The sequence below is a fragment of the Lagopus leucura genome, unplaced genomic scaffold (assembly GCF_019238085.1).
Source record: "Lagopus leucura isolate 7727_CA_CO unplaced genomic scaffold, USGS_WTPT01 Super-Scaffold_739, whole genome shotgun sequence".
NCBI classification, from domain to species: Eukaryota; Metazoa; Chordata; class Aves; order Galliformes; family Phasianidae; genus Lagopus; species Lagopus leucura.
In genome coordinates this window covers 16,394,432-16,412,801 of record NW_024962255.1, presented here as the reverse complement: position 1 = coordinate 16,412,801, position 18,370 = coordinate 16,394,432, and positions in this window count along the sequence as shown.

The following is an 18,370-nucleotide window of genomic DNA, read 5'->3' as shown; positions in this document are numbered from 1 at the left end:
TTATTAGTCCCGTTTTGACAGTGGGGAAACTGAGTCAAGGACAAACCAGCCTGACCAAATTATTAAATGAGTCAGACAGAGCTAAAATTGGAACTACGCAGTCCAAGGTTTCTCAGCCGGTGCCTTTGCTTTAAAGCAGAAGTTAGGGGGAGGCAGAGAGGTTAAATGAACCATTATCATAATTAGACTTGATGAAAGCAAATCTGGGGTTGGGCCCAAGATGGCAGATCACGTTTACCTTGGATGAATGTGTGTCAGTGAGTCTCTAAAAGTTATCTAAGTATTAAAATACCCTCATGAGCTCTGAATCTGTGAGGTGTGAGTTCCAGATGTAATTCAGAGTGCAGGTTCCTGTAAGGTCTTGGTCCTGTCACTTAATCTCTAATGACCTCTAAAGACTTTCTCACTCTCTGAAGCAAGGGTTGTTGTGCCCGTGTGGGTTGTGAACTATTTTTGTAGGGACTGTTTTTTTACAAACACACACTTACAGTACTTACATAATATTGGGATCTGCTGATACTTTTGCAGCTGTTCTTATGCCCAATGGCAGCTACCTCTGCATCTGTGAGGTGGCAGACAGAACTCATTCACAAACATGAGCAGAAGAAGGAAAGCATAAGCAGAACACCCACCTGCAGACGCCAGCAAGGCTGTTCATCTGCAGACTGACTGCAGTCTCTAACTAAATACCAAGCTACCGTCACACAGACTGTTCTTTTGTTAGACCAAAGGGTTTTTTCCTATTCCTGAACCACTCCTTACCACCCCACGTTTTATTTTTCACAAGGGTTCCAACGCACCACATTACAAGCACTCCCTTCATCCGTTCAGAAAATCCACATCGGGCTTCAAAAACACACACACAAAAAGAAGTTTGGATTAAAAGGAGGGTGCTTTGGTTCTTCCCAGCCTCGTCGTTTTTAGGACATTTCTCACCTGGCAAATTGAGTTGCGGGAGACATCAGACAGCGGATTCAACACTATGGTGCAATAACATGCCTTCCTGTACAGAAGGACTGAGCTTCTGCTGTAGTATCAGCCTTACTGTCATGGATGAAGGACACCATGAACAGAGAATCTCTGAGCCTACTATCCTCCTTCCAGTAAGGATCACTAGATGTCGGATGCCAATAATCAACAGCCAGCATTGCTACATTTCAAATTCATCAAAACAGCCCTGATGATGAGAAATAAGGTACTTGGAAATTGAGAGCATCTGCACGATGCTATATTTGTGAGAAGAGATGGGAGAAAGCAAGTGTTGCAGTGAGACACGTGCTGGAAGTGAATTTCACTTGTGTATCAAGAGACTTCTCAGTATACAGATGATAAACTGCAGTCAACTACCCAGTCACAGAAACAAAAGCTGCAGGAGGTCTGTACATGCAAGCAGTCTTTTGATCCTACTGTACTAGGAACATTGTATTCTCAATCAATTTGGAGTACCAAATGCATGCAAGGCCAGGTACTACATCTTCACTAACTACACTGGACATGTGCCAGCTTGGCCAGCACACCTGTGACAGAACAAAGGATATCTAGAAATAGGACCTGTATTTTTCATGGGTCAAGTCCAGAGGAGAAAAAAGTCTGCAACACAGCCAGGGGCCACAGAAACACGGACTATTTTCTGTCCCACCTGAAACACATCCTAGGATTTGGCAAGTGCCTTTTACGTTTGGATCCGGCTCCAGGGAGTAAAGAATGTTTCTCATTCCCTCCCTGATGGCTCTGCTCCATCCACGGGTTGCTGGGTTTGCCACTGGGCCAAAGTTCCCAGAGCACCCTTTTCCTTTTCCTCCTTCCCACAAGTAAAGCCATTGCCCCCTGAGCCACCCAGTGAGTAATTTTCTTGTTAGCTCTCTGCAAGGAGCAGAACTATGGAAGAAACACTTCTTCACTGGGAAAACTTTGCACTTTGTGCCATTTTTTTTCTTGGAGCTGAGATCCAAAGCACCCAAAATCCCACCAGGAAGTAAGTCAACGGGAAACCCCACCATCTGCAAAAATGCCATCACCCTGCCTCACATTTATCTTGTGAAGCTGATTCCAGAGGCACTTCACTTCTGAAGCACTTTTAGGCCCCAGCACAATTTACGCAAGGCACGCTCTGCTCTACAGCTAAGCAAACATTGTTTTGTTTTCTTTAGCCTTTGAGAGCTCTTGCCTCCAGAATCCCCCAAGGGGAAAAGAGCAGAGCCTCTTGTGTCGGTTGAGTGCTCACATGAGAGCCTGGTAAAGCAAGTGGTCCCTCTTGGCTCATATACAGAGGAAACGCAACCCGTGATGCAGCACAAGATGCAGAGTTTATCCGGTATCTGAACCTGCTCACTGTCTGTTTGCTCCCCCCTCCTTCTTTGCCAGTATGCAAGCAAATCTCTGACCTGATTGGAACAAACCCTTCAGCAGATGTTCCCCTGGCTTCCACTGTGGGGCATGTTGGTGGCTCCTTGCTGGAGAGCCCTTAGATCAGGCTGAGAGCCTCCATGTGAGTCTAAAGCAGGCAGGAGGGCCCTTCACCTGCAGAGAGCCCAGCCATCCTCCAGCTGCTAAGCAAATATTAGCAGAGTGACAGAAAACCAGCCCTCCACAAACACATACTACTGTGAGATTGGTCAGCAAAACTCTATACTAGCAAAAGCACAGTAGTGCTGGGGGTTAAAGAGGCAATATTAATAAAGAAAGGGTAAGAGAACACAAGGAAAGAGCAATGGTACTACCAAGAGGCACGTCAGTGCTGAAGGGGAAAGAGTAGGCTTAAACAGAAACCCAGTAACTCTGAATGTGTCTCTTCTCTGCCAGCAACCTGCAGCCCAGCCACTAAAGAAATGTTAACTGTAGGAACAACTAGCAACAGAGAGCTAAAAATAAATCAATAAAGAAAGCCATAACAAGTAGAGACCATCCAGACTCCACCCAAGGTAAGGCCTGGCTAGTGCTGCATTCCTGAACTAGAACAAGAAAAGCCAGAGCAGAAGCAAACCCAATCCAAAGAACCCATTAGCATCAAACACAACAACAGAGTGTGTCAGCCAACTCTGTGCACCCGTGAGTGGCGTTCAATGAGACAGGCAGATGCGGACAGGCCATCGTTCCCAAGACTCTCCTCGCTCATGGAGCAAAATGATCGGCGTCCATCAGCTGCTGTACAGCACGTGAGTACCTGGCTGTGCCAAGTTTTCTCCTCTGAGTTTGCCTTCCCCTCAACCCGGTAACTTCTATAGCCTTTGGCCTACAACACAAGTGCAGAGCTTTCTTCTATGGAATATTTGATTATTCACTAAAAATACAGAAGATTTTCAACAGAAGTGACTTAGGAAGACTTAACCACCCAGCACGGTTTTGAGTCCTGTACTGATAACCGAGGGAAAGCAGACCTCAGCAGGAAGGCATCCACAGGTATGAACCATAGGAGGAGACAGGCATCTCTCTCCACGCACAGGGGAAGCACCCAGCTGCCAAACCACATCCCACCCCGCTCCTCAGCTCACACAGATCCCCACCCCATGTGCTGCTTCTTTGTATGTATCCGTATTTAATTCGGACGTCTGAAGTGCACTGCAAACATGTTGCCTGAAAACTAAGCAAGGTCTAAGCTCTTCTGTGTATTCTGATCCTAAACTTAGTTCCGTTTTCCCATTTCTGAAATGGGAATAGCAGCAAATAAAGATAATAAAGTGCTCAGGTACTGCTATAACACAACATAAATCAGTAACCAAACCACCAAGTTTGAGGAAAAGAAAATTAAAATCCCTATAAAAGCAGTCAGTGGAAAGATATTTCCTAATTCTTCAACCACACCACAACCCTGGCAGTTTATTGTCAAATATGTTACATCCTCCCCAGCACTGCCTCCACCATACGCAAAGAACCACAGTTTCCTACACTACTGTAACAAAATTTCAGTGATAGCACAAAATAGATGGGAAGCCAGAGGTTTTATTGAGCAAAGTATAATGGCATTGACTCATGACTCATTTTAGTACTCTATTCCAAACAAGCCTCTGAAGGCAGCTGCTTTCCTAAAATATATTATTTTGCCCCATGTTTGCATCTTTTCTCTGCTACTGCCAAAAACATCTGCACCACCCAAAGAGAATTAGCTCCAGTAAGCACCATCATCACTAACACTTACATTAAAGGAAATGTGCTTTTCCCTTCCTCCATACATCGTATCTTTTTCTTCAGAATTTTCCCTATGTTCCTGTTCTTCCACAAGCACCCACCGGTCCTGACACCATGCCAGAAGACACGAGGCTCAGCTATGTACTGCCTACACAGCAAAGCCCCAAAACTACTCTGAGGCTTCATCCTACTGCTCCCCACCATCATCTTCCCCTCCAACCCCAGCAAATCTGGTGACATAACAGCTGGAACACGCTCTAAATCTTCACTAATTATCCCCACAGACTTCAGCGTCCTCCAAAAGCATTTGGAGGATCTTCCTAATTACCAGCCAGACAATGGGGAGTGGAGCTGGGTCTCTGGGATCCTCCAGACTGCCAGTGCTGGCCATGCATGTGTCTGGCCTCTGGGGCCAACTGCTCCACATGGAAGACCTCCATTCCATCTCCACCTAGCTCCTTCCCTGCCCCCCCGCCATCACCACCCCCAGCATGTGGATTTTATGAATGAAACTTTCTGACAGTTATGAGGTTGGCAGAGGCCTATTCAGCAAGCCAGGGAATGTGTGAACATCAGGCTTCATTAGAGACTTCTCCCAGTCAGCTGATAGCTCATTAACTTAAAGTGGCCTCTTGTTTTAAAACCTCAGAGACCAGGAGGTGGGGTGTAGAGGGGGGGGGGATGGTCCGCATTGTTCTCCTTGCTTCTCTTCCCCCTTTGCCCCCTGTGAGATTAGGCGCCCTCGGAGGGGAAAGAGAGAGGCTAAAACAACTTTAATTAGTTATTTTCAAAGATTTTCTCCCCCTTTCTTCCTTTTTTTGTGTGTGTGTGGAGCAGGGGGGGTCTCTCAGCTGGGTTTTTCTGCATGGAGGAGCTCACGTCATTATGCTTAAATCCAGCTCCTCCATCCTTTGTCTCCAGGCCAACAATAGAAGAGGGCTTGTAAAAAGCCCCTTCCAAAACTCCTGGAGACTGACTGAAAAGGAAGACAGGGTGAGGACTCCTCTCTTTTCCCCCCTCAGACACAAAAGTGACAGTTTGGTGCCTATGCCAACAGCTTTCCTGTGTCAGAAGGTAGCACTGGCGTAAGTACGAGAGAGTGTTTATTCCTACACTGCTGCTCTGTCAGATGGAACACACAGTCCAGACTTGCACCACAAAGTGTCTGGCAAATGTTCTCCACGTGGTTTTAAGGTCAGATTGGAGTTCTGGATGCTGAAGTCATTTTTAGGCCTTTAACCCATGTCCTGCTCCTCCTCTGTCCTTTAAACTGACAGTGAAATAAAAGCAGAAGGACAATGTTTCCTTCATGGCCCTGCTTCAGAAGAACTTGAAACAGGGAACCACCATTTTGTCATCCTCAGCACACAAGCTGCATCTAGCAGATTTACTTCATAAAGGTAACTGACCTGCAAACCACAGCTCCTCGAGTTAGGTGGATTTGAGCAGAACAGAGAAGAAAGGTGCTATAAGATGCCCAGAACAGTCACCTAGAGCAGTTACTACAGTGTCAACTTCCAACTTCTCTTATTGCTTTTCTTTCAGTACTATAAGGAAATATTCCATGTCATGAATTATCATCAGGTCCATTCACAAAGCAGATGTGCCTCTGAACAGCTTATCAGTTGAAGTTTTAGAGAATGCATGAACTCAGGTTTGAGGCACTGGGGTGTAGAAAAGTCAGTCATGAACTGTGATATAACTCATTTACGCACTTCGTAAAACACATTTAGCAATACTTATTTGCCTGTTTTTTAATCAAGAATCCCCAAGCATTTAGAATAGCAAACTGATAGCTCTCCAACTTCAGCTCTGTATGTCTGTGCTGGAGTGCAAGAATGATGACGTGGGAATTACAGTTTCAGAGGATACCAAGGAGTGGACACAGATAGCTTCATCTATCAGTTTCAAAGTCTATAATTTGGTCTACATGATTTTCAAGGCAAAGATTTCTACTGCAGATTTCAGTATTTGGCCTCCAATCCAGTCAGCTTTCTTACAGGAAACTAAAATCTACTACAAGTTCCCAGAAACAAGGACCACTGCTCCCCTGGCGACCTCTGCAGAAACAGGGCAAAAACTCACTCCCTTTCAAGTTGGTGGCACCAGGCCATCACCTTTCTGGAGAAACAGAGGGTGCAGGATTTCAATCCTGCTGTTTAAGCACCTACAAGCCAAGCAGCATGGTTTGAAGCACTTTGTGTTGTGCTCCTGGCAGCTCTCGTAAGTAGGACTAGCGGGCTCACTGCTTTGCAGTCCTCCAAACAGAAGCCTTGTTGCATTCAGCAGAATCAGCAAAGCAGTGCTTGGTGCCAGAGCCCAGGTCAGCAGTGAACTGGTGTCCCTGACTGGAAGCAGCAGGCACCATTCGGCAGGACTGTAAAACAGAGGTTCTCGCAACATCTTTGGCAAGGGTTGTAAGAATGATTACTCGTTTCCTGTGCTGTATCCCTTCTGTCCTCTTTTCCCTGCCCTAATTTTCCTCCCTTCCCCTTCCCCCCAGTCTGTGGGGGACTTTCAAAGTCAAAAACCTTCAGCGGCTCATCCTAGAAGCATCTGCATTTCATAAGTAGTAAACATGATTCTTACTAATCAGAGTGGAATAACGTTCTTTATGTCATCAGTTGTCTAATGAGTCTGGAATCCTTGAATTAAATAAACTCTGCTAGTATTACTTTTTATTGTGCTTTCATTAAAGCAAAGAAGTTTCTTCCCTTGCTGACTGCAAGGGTTTTTAAACAGATTCACTTATGTTTGTGGGAATTGTTAATTCTCTGCCTTCTGTATTAAAAACAGAACTGTATTTTGAGAAAAGTCTTGTCAATTCTGTCTTGCCACGAATTGTTCTGCACAAATGTTTCTAGGCAAGGCCAGTCTGCGGAATTTATTCCATAATTATTGACTTTAGAGCAACAAAGCCTTCATACCTTTGCAGCAGTTACCATCAGGAACAGCTGTACACACCAAAATACTGTATTTTTCCATCTTCTGGAAATCTTAAGGATGACTCACAGGACACTGACCAGCAGAACAAAACCAATTCTACAATGAGAGAATAGCAAAGATAATAGTATCATAAAGGTAGGCGGAAAAGAGAGTGCGTGGCTATGCTATGGTTTGGGGGTTTTTCTCCCTCAGTAATATAGAAGCACACGAACATCAGAATGCACCAAGATCTGCACCATCACAGTTAAAAGATAAAGAGGTGTTTGGATAAGGCTGAGTTTCCAGTCCTTGGATCTAAATCCATGCAGCTTGCACAAAATGGGGGGGAAACAGGACAAAATTAACCACGATGGGAAGAGCTCAGCAACCCAGGCTGCAGCTCACAGACTAGAAATGGACACTGCAGTGGGTAACCTTGAGTCACACAGGACAGGACAAAGAGCTTGAAAGAGACAATTGTTACCTTCCTCACTTCAACTTAAGATAAGGCAAAGACAGTGCCTTCTCACAATCAAAATGAGCATTTGTGATAGGACCAGCAACAAGAGTTATATCTCCTGACCACCACTCCATGGATTTCATTTTAAAACACTTGTTTTTTTTTTAAAACTTATGAGAAAAAACAACAACAACAACAACAAAAAAAAAACCACAAGACAAGGTAGGGGAAAAAAGCGTTTTAAACCAGTGGGTATATTGACTTTATTTCAACCTATAAACCTTAGCTACTCTATGTCTTCAGAGCACCACGACCACAACCAAACAGTGTTTCACTGAGAAACTGCCTTCACTGTCATTTGGAACATCAGCAAAACTGAAGCAGAAAAGAACTTGCAAAGCAGTGTGACAGCTTTTATCAGGTTAGTAGTTAGAAAAGAACGAGCAGAAGATGGTTAGAGCAAACCGAGACCAGTGGGCAGCAGAAGTTCTGTGCATACAGCGGCATTCAAATAGGAATGGTCAGAAGATGCACAGCAGGGACATTTAAGCCTCTTTCCCAGCATGAAGGCTGCATCAGGACACGATCCAAATTTAGCCTCGATAGGCTCTATGCTGCCGCAGTTGGGATGCTCCCTGTACCCAAGGCAGCTAATGCAGGCTTTGCTGAATTTATTTATTTCTTGGCACCAAACAGAAGTCCAAGGGACCTTTCACTTCTCAGTCTAATGCACAGTTCCTGTCATATGGAAGCAGAAGTTGTTGTACTACTGCAGTACCAAGGAACTAGTCAAGACGAGGACCATCCCCCTTACTGACACACACGTAGGAAGAAACGCTTTCTTATTTGGAAGTTTGTAACATGTGGAGTGAACTGGAAAAGTTCAAACAGATGAACTGGCTTGCCAAAAATCACCAGGCAGGACATCGATATACCTAGGCTAGGGCTTATTTGTCTGGTGCTTCTGCATTAAGATGCTTCCTGGAACTCAGCAGCCTGGTGCACACAAAATATCTGCTTCCTTGCAGATTTTTGCCCTAGAATGGATCTATTACAGGACAGTGTGTCACAGTCATTCCTTTCATGCTTGTGGCACAGACTGCAGAGCACAACAACCCCTGCAGCATCACAGGTCTGCTATTAGAATCATAGAATCACCAAGGCTGGAAAAGACCTCCAAGATCATCTAGTCCTGCCATCACTGCTCTGCACCAGACATTCTCTTAGGTACTCCTACCTTTCCTTAAGGCGTGCTTAGGAAAAAAATTCCACAAGCATCTCCTGGGGCACTGGACTTCTCTTCACTATGAGCACTTCAGTTTTTCCCCAAGCATTTTTTTTCATTTCAAGTCTTTAGTCACAGGATATGAAGAAAGGAAAGTTAACTTACCAGCTAAGTCAAAATTTGTGTTTTTGCATGCACTTTTAACTGCTCTGACACTGCTAAGTCTATGACAACTAGTTGATTTCAGTTCTCTTTCACTGGAGCTCTGGAAGTGTTGCAGTAGGTACCGGTTTGCGGCTTACAGATACTCTCCAACTCATCTAACCAGAGATGTGAGGGCACTGAGTGTCCCAGCTGCATTTATGTTTCTTTTACATTAAAAGGTAACACACTCTCTTCCTTTTTTCCTCGCCTCTCACTCCGGAATGCTCAAAAAGCATGGCCCAATCAGCACGGATCTTTGTATATTCAGTTGATACAAGGCATTCTTCTTCCCTGAAGATGAGAAAGCACACCTCAGCCCAAACCTGGCTGAAGTAGGAAGATGATCTGTGCAGTGGAGCATCTCCTGCCTGGTGGGAAGGGACAGACATTCTCTGTACTCAAAACATCCTCATACACAAGGATGAACTTTTGACTTCAACTGCTGCTAGGGCTGAAGAACTTGATGATGCTTTGTCCTGATCTATGTAAAACAATCCCCTTATACTGTTATGCCCATGTGAAGGTAGCAACTAAGGCTCGGTCTCCTGTCACACTCCGTATCATTCCAGATTTAGCCTGACATCATCAAAGCTCACTCTGAACTGCCAACTTCTCTCCTCGTTTTCATCAATTTTATGCTATTTTTTTCAAATACATCCCTGTGTCGCAACTCAGATGGCATGCCTTTCCCTAGCTGTCTTTTCCTCCTCCATTGTCACTATTTCATTTATGTACACAAAGATTCCTAGATCAAATACAGATCACTCAACATCCTGACATTCTCAAGAGCTGACTACAAACTCTGATTATCACAGAAGATTTCTCCTAAAACAATATCAGACAAACAGAGCCTATTTTCTCTTCTGAGTGAGTCATCAGCCAGTATAATCCTGACACGTGGAACTTCCACATGTTCAGCCACTGAATTACGCTGCGGCAGAAGGTGGCAGTGAGTCACTGCTCTGAGCTGGAAGTTGCTGCAGGTGCAGCTGCTGCACTGGCAGGGAAGGCTGAAGAATATCTAGAAGAATGGTACACAACTGAAAATTATGCTTAGCTGTGATAGAAAGTAATGGTCAAGCATTACAAAATACAGCACGCTAGTAAAATGCAGAGCGGTGATGTGCTCACTCCCCAGCAACGTTTTTGGGGAGTTCAAAATGTTTCGGAGGGCAAGGCATCCCAATAGCATAGCTCTAGAAATACAGAACTGGTGAAAGCTGTTCTAGCAATGAGCAATAGAGGTTGGAGAGTGAAACAGGTTCTCGTATCCCGTCAGCTAACGTTAAAGTAGAGTACAATTCAAGTAGGCTCTCACAACATCTGGTTAGTTACAAAATTCTATTAAGCAAAAGGAAAATATAGCAATAACAAGTCTCCCCAAGGCAGCGTGAGGCAAAAAGAACGCTACAATGAAAGGGCACTGAAAGAAGACACAGGCACGGTAGCTTGGGAAAGGGTAGGAAGAGAACTCTTGAAAACATTTCCCTGATGAAGGATCAAGAAGAAAAGGCCATCTACTTGTGCCTGTTCTGAAGAATGTTATGTTGCCCAGGAAAGAAAGCGGAGAAGAGGGAAAAGAAAAAAAAAAACAACGAAGAAATAAATCAATATGAAGTTCTTTCAGGAATGCAATGAACACAGGGGGTGCCTCTGTTTGGCAGCCCCAGGACACTTGCAGCCCTGGCTCAGATTGTGTGGATATGTTTTTGACTTGTCCCGGTCAGCAGATTAATGGCATTAACGAAGTTTCCATTAGCATCGGAGATTGGGGAGGAGGGTGAAGAGACAGAGGCGTCCAAGCGGAAAGCCACATGACTGCAGAATTGATAAGGCTAAAGATGAAACGGAGCTTCATTGGCAGAAGAGAGGCCAGGAAATGCCACTACAAATTAGCCCCAGGCCTCATTTCTTTTCCCTTCATTATCCAAACCCCTTCAGGAGAAGAATGGAGGAGGTTATGACCCTCTCCCAACACACACACACGGATATTGAGTGAGTCTCTCTCAATGAACATAGACGTGGGTAGATCTGCGTGTGTCTAAGGGTCCGTGTGTGTGGCATATTTGTGTCTAAGCACATTTGTAGTCATATATTACATAAAAAACAGCAACTGTATTTCTATCAGGAGACATCTACAACTTTGAAAGGGCACGTGTTCTCAAAGCTATGATTTCTGCAGCTAATCTGTGTAATTTCTTACACTATTAGTGAGCTTCTTCTTAAAATAAATGCCACTGAAAGCAAAGGTGCTGCAATATTCAGTAGAATTTCCAGCATCTGAACATGCTGTGTGTGCCCACAGTACCTTATAGATGACACAGCTACTAGGAATACACAGTTTTATCTTCACTGGGTTGTGCATGAGCATTAGTCTGCAACCATGCATACGGATGTCCAGATTCCACGCATACACACCAGTGTGTGACTGCACATACACACCCTAAAGTTCTGATCTTTGAAAAGAAGCATGCTAGCACAAGTGTACACTTGCATATTTCCACACGTATGTTTTCCAGTGGATTTATCTTTGTATCTGCTTCTGAAGCTCTGTACACAGGCATCCTCCAGATGTACCTACACTCTTCCCCCCCCCCCCCCCCCCCCTTCTGTGTGCACATCTTGTGTAATTCTGCGTTCACCGACTACTTGTTTGTTGTCTCTGTGTCCTGGCTACTCTTCATCTGAGCACGATAGTCTCTTTCAATAGTCTGTACACTCCAAATAAATCCCGGTCTACCTACACCTATCTTTGTGTGTGTGCATCTTCAGATACATCTGAACACTTATGGCTGTAGCGGTAAAGATTTTCCTGTAAGTTGCATATAAAACTATTCTATGTAAAATTACGATTTGCTGCCTGACTCAATGCAATTCTTTTTCTTTTTAATATACATTCATTCATTCTTGAGTGTATCAAAGCAAATGTGTTGCTGTTGACTAGTTACTGCACCTGAAAGTTAATGAATACAGGTAGATACAATAGCAAAGGCTGAGAAGTATTTGTCTTAGAAAACACACAAATCCCAGTTCAGAGCCCTGAGAAGCAGCTAAAGAGAACAGAGGTTAAGATCTCTTTTAACTAGCCATTCATAACACAATTTTAAAGACAGGAAGATGATTTTCCACACGGATTAAAGAATAACATTTCTCCAAGCCTAATGACATCTATGTGTTGTTAGTAGGAAAGGTAGGTTCTCTTCAAAGAGACTGTTAGCCATAGGATACTAGCAAGAGAGACAACCTCGCCTAGGGGTAAACAAGAAAACAACCTCCTTCTGCTTTTGGAAAACAAAAAGAGAGGAAAAAGCCACGGAGAGATGTGTAAATGGAGCTTTGTGCAATGGTGCTCTGTTATGTGAGCTCTATGCGACAATAGCCCTGAAACCCTATGCAAGCAAACTCATAAAAGAGGTCACTGTCTCTTTAATTAAAGCTCCCTGGTTTGAGGTTAAAAACAAACCCAGTGTTTTATGACCAGGTGTGCGTGTGAAAGAGATGGGAACCCGATCCCCAGCCCAGTGACACAGCAGCAGAGAGGAGATAAGAGAGGAAAGCTTTTTATTAAGGTGTCGCTTGACTGCTGCACTGGGGCAGCACTAGGCAAGGCAAGTGCTGGCCAGGCGGGATGCACGAGCCCCAGGGGACGCAGCCTTCCGCCGCCAGGAAAGGTGGGATCTTGTACCAGGAAGCTACAAGAAGGCAGCACCTTCTACCAACATCCAAGACACAGAGGCAAGCACAACTGCTATGGGGACAAGCACGCTGATGGCATCCTGCTTGAGATCAAGAGAGGCCAGCCTACAGCAAGGTCTGCACCTCCAGGTGTGCAGAGGTGTGCAGGCAACGTTCGCACGGCTCGTGAGAACAGCAGGGAATGAACTGATCCTGGCAGCCAATAAAATGCCAAGCCAAGAGAACAGCAGAGAGGTTGCACTCCCTTCCTGAACCTTTCAGACATTACTTAGGACATCCGTGCCCACAACGCTGCTACTGATAGTAACAGCACTTGGAAGCTGGGGCCTCCATTGCTGTAGAATGGACTCTTTCCATCTCACTTCTATGGTACATATGACTATAACATTGAACTCTAACAAAGAGCCTATAACCCCTGGGCCCATTTGTACAACAGCCCCTGCTTCACAGAACCTCCAGCTGTTGGTCCCTGTCCCTAAAACTTATCAGCAAAGACACCTTCAGTTATTTCTCTTGTACCAGCAGCGAGAGCAACAAAGCCTGGCTTGGAACAGGCGGCATCACAGAACCAGGTCCCAGACTACAGGCCACGTTTTCTTCTAGGTAAAAAACTCCACACAAGTCCAATACACCACTGTATATTGGCACTGGAAACAATGTGTTTTGAGACAAAATCTGCATTGGCACCAGTATCCCTGAAGCCAAGGCAGCACAGCTGAGATCCTCAGCAGACAGATTTGCTACAGTAATTACCAAAAGAAAGCTGAAAGGTAAAATGGAAGAGAAAACCTTCCCATCCTTCTGTCTCATTACAGTTACACAAATAACACCAACAAAACACACTCCTGAAGTACTAAATAACAGATGAGTCAAACAGCAAGCTTGGCATTTTTTCTTCAGAAATGCATGCAATTTTATCTAAAATTGTTCTAATTTTTATCTTTCTGTAAGAAAAACACAAGGCGTTTAGAAGATACAACTGGAAGATGGTAGATCAGTGCATCATTTATCGCATTCAGCCAAAAACATCAGAGACATGGATTGGAAAGGTGAGATTGGAAACAGAAGACCAAAAAAGGGTAAGAGAGCTCCAACTGCACAGTGACATGGTACTCACATTCATCTGCTGTGGATTTTAAGCATCTTTCCAGATGAGATTAAATACCCTGTATCTTCACACTATAGGCAGGGAAGTCGGGCACTAAGAAGTCTGACTGCCACAATCAGTGGCACAATTAGGGACAGCACCAAAGTCTCGTCCTTGTTCAACACAAAGCCCAGCTGACCACTGGAGCAAACTTCCAGTTTTCTCCATTTCCCAGAAGTTTTCAGGCTAGAAAAAAATGCCTTTTTTCAGAACGCACGTTACTAGGCTTGACTTAAACAACTGGTAGAAATTCTATGCCTGTGCTATGCAATAGACCGCAATAAACAAGCCAGTAGTCCTTCTGAGTTTAAAAACCATGGAAACTGCAGAATAATTTATTCCTGGTGTATATCCACTGGAACCAAACTCCACCAGCAATGGGTTTAACCCAGTTGCAATAACCTGTTTGCCAACAGAAGACTGAGAAATCCCTGAACAACAATTCAGTGAGTGTCCCTGGAGCACAAACAGCTCTCCCAGTGCAACATCCCCACAGCCCCGCTGCGCACCCCCTCATAAACCTGCTATTAAGTCTGACTTCTGATTTGAATCTTGAATAATTAATTTTCTGGAAGCCTAAATGATTCAATCTGATGTTCTGAACATCAAATGTATGCCCCTTTAAACTCAAAGCTGTATTGCTTCCGTAGAAACGTCATTAAATTCTACCTTCCCTCCCCCCCAACTCTACCCCCCCCTCCAAGCAAGCATTTCAAGACAAAGAAGACAAAACATGTTTTCAAACTACTAAAAGAATTTTCCCCTGACTTATAACACAGTTTCCTGTGTCTTTCTTGTTTTAGGAAAAAAAAAAAATGCAGCTTCGCGGCACAGTTGTGAGCAAATTGTCACACAGACCTCACAGACATCAGTGCAGCTATGCCGATTCCCCCCCGAGGATTATCAAACTCTTTGAAAAGCTTGGTACAAGTCTTAAGGCTTCCCCTGTATTACTAAATACTAATACTGGCTGCAACACAGAATAATAATACAGGCTGCAAAGGGCCCAGTGGCACAGGATGCAGCTTACCCACATCTGCTGTTAGGGACCTCAGCTACTTGGATTTTTTTAAAACGTTTTTTAGACTGAAAAAGTAGACACAGAACAACAAAATATTTCTTTCCAGAGCAATTGCTTTCCACAAACAACTCCAATTTTTAAAAGATGAAGCATATTTAAGTTTGTGTAAAAGATTGCAGCTTCCATATTCAAAATGATTCCTGAGCTTACCAAAAAAAAACCCACTCCATTTCCATTTGACAGTTGAAATTCACCAGTAGTTGTGCTTTGTGCCTCAGTTCCTCACTGGCAGAACTGGAATATTAGCACTACCACAGCCTTAAAACCAGGGAGAGGCAGTTATCTATACTAGGCATGGAGGCATATAGCTACTACAAAGTTGCCAAAAGTTACAGCCACTACTACAAAGTTACAGCTATCCAATTTTTAGAATTTAAGGATTAAAAACAAAAGTACAAATGTGTTCCTTAAATCACGGTGACCAAATACAATAACAAACAAACAAACTGGATCTCAAAGACTAACAATTTGAAAACATGTTGTTTAACAGCCACACAGCCTTAACTTCAGTGCTGTTGTTCACTCTAGCACTGGCTTGAAATGGAGAGGACTTCCTTAGGTGTTCTTCACTTCAGGAGCCAAAAAGGGAAGAACACCATTGGGATTAAATATGTCCATATGAGACTGTGCAATCTAAATTCAGTTCCAAATTCAGCAACAGCTCTCTGGCAGTAAGCAAGCCATTTGCTTTGCTCCCTTATTTCCTTCCCTTATCTCAGTTTTCCCACCTGCCCTATCCAGTGATTTTTGAGCTTTAAGAGATCTTAAGTGCTTCTCAAATCCAATGCTGTTTGCATGGGTCATTCTAGATGCTCCCATAGAGTAATAAATAATTGAGAAAGATATACATGTAGAATGTACCCAGAAAGTTATAAACTTGTGTAGTCCAGGGGAGATTCAGCAGAAGAGTCAAGAACTCCAAGTACTTTTTGGAGAGAAGAGCTAGAAAGCAAGACCCGCTACAGTTTAGTGTGAGCCACAGGTATTTGCTGCAGAGCACAGGGAGCAAGCTGGTGTGTGCCACAGCTCCCACCCTGCTGGTGTGAACAACCAACCCTGCAGGAAACAGAATGCCAGGCAGCTGGTGTGTGCTTGGGCCTCAGCCTCTCACTCCCACACGGGGCAGACATAAGCAGGGTGTGCTTGGACTTGGATTAACTGTGGGTAAGCAGCATGCACACAGCCATAGCAACCAACACTAAGATGCAAGAGCGACTCAGAGCCAGCTGTGGGAGAAACTATGAAAAAGACCAAAGTATCTTGGGGAAAAACAAAAACAAACAAACAAAACCAACCTAGTTCCCCTCTTCACCATTTTTCCTTACAAAATTAACATAATGATCCACTTCAAGCTCTTCTGAAAGTCTGACACCCTATCTCTTTCCTCCATCAACCACTCACCCTCAAAATGGAATTACAAACATTACTCCGTACACTTTTTCCAAGGAAGTGAAACAGGGTTACAGTAAAAGCAGGTGCCACACTATGAAGTCATAGACATTCACACAGCCTGTGTTACAGCCAGAGCACAACACAGACATACTGAAATTCTCCAGAGATAAAGGCTTAGAGAAGCCACCACAGAGCTGATCCTCTACTGCCTCCCCACAGGGGAAAAACAGACTGATCTTTCTACACCTCCAATTTCCTCTTCCACTGTTCTTTCCATGTATTTAATTTCACATACTGTTTGAAACAAAGTGATGCGCCCACAAAGTTAAGGGAATTGTTGTCTGAGAACTCAAGGTTTTTGCACCAGTGTGTACCACTGGCTTCTGGACAGCACAGAAGAGTAGAGTTATTAACCACAGTGCTACAACCCCTAACTAGCCAGTTCTCTCCATAATCCTGACTCTGCTTTTCTTCCTCCCCCATTCCTGCCTCGTTCTTCATCTGCTGCTTTTCACCCCTCCACGTTTGCTCACGTTTGCTCATTCCTCCCCATCTCTTTTCCCTACTTGTTTCCTCCCTCTCCCATTTCCATCCCAAAAGTTCCCAGTTAAAAGCATTGCCTGAAGCAAGATCACATCTCCAATGAGAGGCAACTTCATTACAGTTTAACATAAAAAGATCAGCTGATATTGATCCATAATTTGGACAAGTGCCACGTTATTGACAGGAAGACAAAATAAGTTAGAATGGCCATGTTTCAAAAATTCTGTACGTACACTCAATCACTGGAACAGAAATTGCAACTGGGTATATAATAACACAACCGTGTTCTTTATTTCCCCTGTAGATCAATGCTAATATGAGGAGGGCCACAGAAGATGGATGTTGCCGACAGAAAACCTTGAAATTCCAGGTTAGAACTTGGGTGGCTTCACGGATAAAAGATCGGTGTGCAATGGTAGTGTAATTTGCATACGAAAGACCAAGCTCCTTCCTTAATACCCAAGGATGCTCTACTTCAAAGCAGCCACTTCTGCATTTAAATTCAGGTTAGGGAAAACAGAAAGCGAGCCAATATCCTGTGTTAGATAACTACACAGAGGCTTTAGTTCACCAATCTAGGGGACTCCCGATGGGTTGTCCCACAGGACGAGATATATTCATGCACAGATACAGAGAAAACCAGCTCTCTATACATTACTGCATAATTCTCTGCTAGAATGTAGCTTTTCCTGAAGCAAGGTGCTGACAGAAGAGGCCAAAATTCCTTTCTGTTATCTTTTACTAGAAACAATTTTGCCAGGCCTCTGAAGCACAGCAGAACTTCCAGCGCTGGCCACCCATTTCCCTAGAGAGGTTCATGATGCCCGTGTAGCAGATGCTCGAGCTGGTCAGCAGGGAGCACACAGGAACCTGGGCACCAAGAAGAATCCTCCACCATTTGAGCAACAACAACAAAAAAGTCATTCTGTAAATAACTGTAATATATATTTATTCTTTGTAAGACCAATTGGTACGGAGAACAAAACAGCCAGACAAGGCACTGTATTTGCACTTTGCTGAGAGCATTTCTGAGTACTTACTTCTGTTAAAGCCAAATTCCTTACTCAGACCTCTAATGTAAAAAGGCTGGGTTCAGTCATAGCTCATACAGGAGGACTGCATAGTGTTACCGACCACCAAAGCAATGCTGGTGTCTCCTAGGAGTCAGTGCCCCAAAAAGCTCAGCTTTATGATATGTGCCTTTGCCCTTCCTGCTTAAAAAGCTCCTCTAGCTAGTAACACTCTTATTTTCTCTGTAAGCCAGCTACTTGAGACCAGCATAACTCACTTAGCAATGCATTGCACACTTTTCCTGATGTAGGAATACCAAGTAATTGAAAGAGAAATAATACGCATCAACGACTGGGATTTTTACTGAGATTTATCCCTTCCTGTTTCCTTCTGACCAGCACAGATTTATCTTTGAAGCTGAGGACTACAAGCTACATTAGCTCCAAATACCGACGCTGCGCTGGTAGGCCTGTCTAGACGAAAAGGCGGTCTGTGTACACACACACCTCAGTGAGGCAGGAACACCACAACACCAAGGCGAAAGGCCTCCTTCGACTCCCA